The sequence below is a fragment of the Sciurus carolinensis genome, chromosome 10, assembly GCF_902686445.1.
Source record: "Sciurus carolinensis chromosome 10, mSciCar1.2, whole genome shotgun sequence".
NCBI classification, from domain to species: domain Eukaryota; kingdom Metazoa; phylum Chordata; class Mammalia; order Rodentia; family Sciuridae; genus Sciurus; species Sciurus carolinensis.
In genome coordinates this window covers 108,141,511-108,146,644 of record NC_062222.1, presented here as the reverse complement: position 1 = coordinate 108,146,644, position 5,134 = coordinate 108,141,511, and the positions used below count along the sequence as shown (strand labels likewise).

Here is a 5,134-nt window from a genome sequence, read left to right as displayed (position 1 = left end):
TAGCCTTTAAATTATTTCTCATATATAAATATGTATATTTTTTAATGTGGTTAAATCTACTATGAGTTCTTTCTCTGAGGTAAATTTAGGTGGTTGTTGTTGATGTTTTGTTCTGTTTTTTTTAATAGACATAATTTATTACAATTTTTTTTTAAAAAAACACAAAATGCGACATCCTAAAAAACCCAAAATTTTCTACTGATACTAATTCCTACTAGTTTGCTACGCTACCATACACAAGAAATTAAAGAAACCATTAAATATTTAGGAACATTCAACATTAGAAGTTTTAAACTCAAACTGTATGTAGAAGCCTTTCAAAAAGCTACAATCTGCATTTTTAAAAAGTATTTTCTCTACAAGAATCTTAACACCTATACAAAAATCTGTAGTTTTTATACTGAAGCTAATGTTGAGCTGCACTTGAATTCACATTCTTAGCAAAACGGTGAGCACACACACACACACTCCACACACATCATTACAGGACAGCCGTTGATTCTTCATCCTCCTCCTCTTCCTCTTCATCTTCTGGTTCACTCTTCTTCTTTGACCCTGTGGGCCTCCCAGGACCTTCTTTCCTGCTTCACTTTTGCCCTTAGCACGGTATGCAGCAATATCCTCTTCCTGTTTCTCCTGTAGCTTAGCTGCTTTCTGTTCATATGGCTGTTTATCTGTGCTGACTGCTCAGACCACATTTCACCCAGCTCGTTTGCACTATCCCCAATGGACAGGCCTGGGTGTTCACTTTTGATCTTTGGGTGATGTTCAGAGCAAAACAGGAAGAAGGCAGATGGTGGTCTCTTAGGAGCGTTGGGATCTTCTTTCCTTTCTTGACACCTTTGGGAAGAATGCAAATTTTTCATCTCCCTGACATAGATTTTTGCCATATCTTCAAACTTCGACTTTTCCTTCTCAGATGTGGTTTTCCATCTCTCAGAGCATTTCTTGGAGAATTTGGCAAAGTTGACAGAAGAGTCCGGGTGTTTCTTCTTGTGCTCTTCCTGGCCTGTCTGCCCAAAGAAGGCGTACGAGGACATTTTGCCCCTTGACTTGTTGGGGTCTCCTTTACCCATGGTGGCAGCGCTGTCCACCTTGTGGTAGCTTTTCCTCAGAGTCCTGCAGAGCAGCCGGATCCCACAGAGACGCTTCCTTCCCTGGGCTCCCGGGTGAACTCTCGTTTAGTTTTTGATGCCGGGATTGAATCCAGGGGTGCTTCTACCTCTGAGGTACATCTCTAGCCCTTTCATATTTTTCATTTTGAAACAGGGTCTCACTAAATTACTGATTCTGGCCTCAGATTTGCAATCCTCCTGCCTTAGTTTAGGGCCTCGCTAAATTACTGAGGCTGGCCTCTAATTTACAATCCTCCTGCCTTAGCTTCCCCTGTTGCTGGGATTACAAGTGTTTGCCCCTATTCCCAGTTGAGCTTAGTTTTAAAGTAGCAATTTTTAATAATTCAGTCAACTTCCTAGGAAATCTTCCTGGTCTTATTTCCAGAGACCCCTCTGATGTTCATTCATATGAAACTCACAGACGGGGGCAGGCAGAAATTAGATGTTTTCCTGTAAAGAGTACCTGTTTAGAGTTTTCATAGCAGAAATCACAAATGGATTTTGTCCTGGTGAAACTGTAATTGTTGGCAAACAGTCATGTGGGTTTAGGGTTTTTTAAATTTAAATTTAAATTTTTTTATGATGCTGATCAGGGTCCAATCCCACCAGATTTGAATTTTTTGGTTGATACTCTATCTCAGCAGCAAAATACTGTGCATTTTCTAATCTGACTTGCTTCCATCCTTAGACACCAATCATCAAATTAACCTTTCCTATTACAACACTAACAGGTTTTATGACCTCTGGCAAAAAAAGATGAGGAAACTAAAGAAAAAAAAAATTCTTTTTGTATTGGTTCTTTTTAGATATACATGACAGTAGACTGTATTTTGACATATTATGCATACATGGAGTATAACTTATTTTAATTAAGATCCCATTCTTGTGGTTGCACATGGTGTGGAGTTTCACTGGTTGTGTATTCATATATGAACACAGGAAAGTTAAGTCAGATTCCTTCCACTGCCTTTCCTATTCCTTTCCTCCTCCCTTCCCTTCATTCCCCTTTGTCTAACCCCATGAACTTCTATTCTTCCCCGCCCCACCCTCCCCTGTTGTGGGTTAGCATCCACATATCAGAGGGAACATTCAGTCTTTGGTTTTGGGGGACTGGCTTATTTCACAATCCCTTGTTTCATTGTTTATTTACATGTGGTGCTGAGGATCAAACCTAGCGCCTCGCAAGCGCTCTCCCACTGAGCTATAGCCCAGCCCACGGCTTATTTCACTTGGCATGATATTCTCCAGCTCCATCCATTTACCTGCAGATTCTATAAATTCATTCTTTACGGCTGAGTAATAACCCATTTTACATACATGTAAGAGGATGAGAAAACATATTAAAGGTCATTAAGACCAGCACGATGTTGCTAGTAAACGCAAGAGATACCAGCAAAAACTGACCAATCAGAAAAGACACCATCAGGCAGTCTAACCAATCAGAACAGAAGCCAGCTGTAAAATACCTGCGTTGCCCTCCACTTGCAGATTCGCTTTCGTGCATCGAGGCCAAGACTGCCGACCGTCTGCTCTGGAGTTCAAGGCACTCTTGTCCTATCGCGAGACTTCACAGCAAATGACATCTGATCGCGTATTGGAAGCCCTCCCACAAAGTAACCTCCTCCTGATCCTTTGACGCCTTCCCCTAAGCAATCTTTACCTAGCTCTGACTGTAGCAGTATTGTAAGAGGAGAGGAAAGAGTGAAGCTGTGTGTAGGTTGGAAATAAATAGTGTTAGAAGTGTTTGGGGTGAACTGCTTATGAGGTAAAAGGCAGGACTGTCTGTATAATACTGCCAACACTCAGAATCTCCAAGATCTTGAGAAATCTTTGGAGGGAAGTAGATTTCCTGAAAATAGGATGTGGTTTCAAGATGCCACCACCACCACCACCATCATCATCATCATCGTTTAATTAAAAGATAGGGTATCTCTGAAAGAGTGAAACCTTTGTGAATGCTTAGTATGGACATATTGAAAACCCAGAGGGAGGTTTAAGAGTACCATCTTCTGAGTCAAGTGAACACTAGGTGTGGTTCAGACACTTATGAGATAAGTGATCTAAATCACACCACTTTCCAGAAATCTCCTTAATCTTTAAAGTAAGTAGAATGGTAGTGTCCACTCCCCTGGGGTAGCTGTGAGGGTTAGAAGGAGTAGCGCTGGGTTCATTTACTGGCACAGTGAATAGAACATTCCCTCAGTCAGTACTGGGCATCACTGCTGAATCTGTGATGTCCTCACCGCCAACACCATGGAAAAACTCAGGTTAGGATTGTTTCAGATTTCCTCCTCATTCTCTAAGAGACAGAGAAAGAGAGCAATGTTGCAACTACTAAGTGGGAGAAAACTGCCAAGGGCAGGGTAATGGGTCCTTAGCTCCAAGATTCCCAAGGGGTTACCCTGGGGAAGTTGCAAAACCACTGGGAGCTAGCTTAATTTGGCTTTAGGGAAGAAGAGAAGAGAAACCCTTGGGGCAAGGGTTTGATTGTTCATGTATGTGTTAAGAGACTCAGGAAGGAGTTTAACAGGTTTTGAGAAGCACATTTTTAGACTAAGAGGGCATCTCAGTCTCAAACTTTATCCCTTGATTTTTTTTTTTTTTTAATCACCTCTAGGGCATTTAAGGTAGTCGGAGTAAAATGTTTTCTTGGTGATTTTTGTCCGACAGTGGTAAGATGAGGTGAGGTGAGGTCAGTTCAGGTGAGGCCAGGCCAGGAAGGTACTGTTATGACCTGCTGGAGGGAACGTAAATAAATATAACCTCTTTGGACAGCAACTTGGCAATATGCTACATAATGCCTTAAAAATGGTCATCCATTTGGGTGCAAACTTTGAAATGATATCCTATGGAAATGATCAGAAACTTGGCTAAAGGGAAGTCATCAGTGTTGTTTATGTGAGTATCGAAAAGTACATAAGAATTATATTGTTATATTGTCAAGACTCCTATAAAGCCCAAGAAGTAAAATTAAGAATCAATAACTGGGATGGATTCAAACTAAAAAGTTTCTTCTCAGCAAAGAAAACAATAATGTAAAGAGAGAGCCTCCAGAATGGGAGAAAATCGTTACCACATGCACCTCAGATAAATAAAGCATTAATCTTCAGAATATAAAAAGAACTCAAAAAACAACACCAAAAAAAATAAATAAAAAATAACCCAGTCAGTAAATGAGCTAAGGAACTGAACAGACACTTCACAGAAGAACTACAATTGAGCAACAAACATATGAAAAAATGTTCATCTCTTACAATTAGAGAAATGCAAATGAAAACTACTGTAAGATTTCACTTCCAATCAGAATGGCAATTATCAAGAATATAAGCAACAGGGCTGGGGATATAGCTCAGTTGGTAGAGTGCTTGCCTTGCATGCACAAGGCCTTGGGTTCAATTCCCAGCATCATGGGAAAAAAAAAAAAATACAAGCAACAATAAATGTTGCAAGGGTAAGTGTTGCGAGGATGTGAGGAAAAAAGTACACTCATACACTGTTGGTGGGACTGCAGATTGGTGCAACTTTGGAAAGTAGTATGGAGATTCCTAAGAAAACCTGGAATGGACCCACCATTTGACCCAGCTCTCCCACTCCTCAGTTTATACCCAAAGGACTTAAAATCAGCATACTACAGTGACGCAGCCACATCAATGTTTATAGCAGCTCAATTCACAATAGCCAAGCTATAGAATGAACCTAGATGCCCTTCAACAGATGAATGGATAAAGAAAATGTGGTACATATACAAAATGGAATATTACTCAGCCTTAAAAAAGAATAAAATTATGGCATTTGCAGGTAAATGGATGGAACTAAAGAATATTACGCTAAGTGAAATAAGCCAATCCCAAAAAACCAAAGGCTGCATATTTTCTCTGATAAGCGGATGCTGATCCATAGTAGTGGGTGGGTAAGGAAGAATGAAGGATTTGGATTATGCAGAGGAGTGAGGGGAGGGGTGGGGCGTTGGGGATGGGAAGTACGGTAGAATGAGACAGACATTATTACCCTATATACAT

General features: G+C 40.5%; 1 pseudogene; it reads right to left on the bottom strand.

Moving 5' to 3' along the window:
* Positions 1-301: 301 nt before the first annotated feature.
* Positions 302-1,076, bottom strand: LOC124995031 (high mobility group protein B2-like; annotated as a pseudogene).
* Between the last annotated feature and the right edge of the window lie 4,058 nt (positions 1,077-5,134).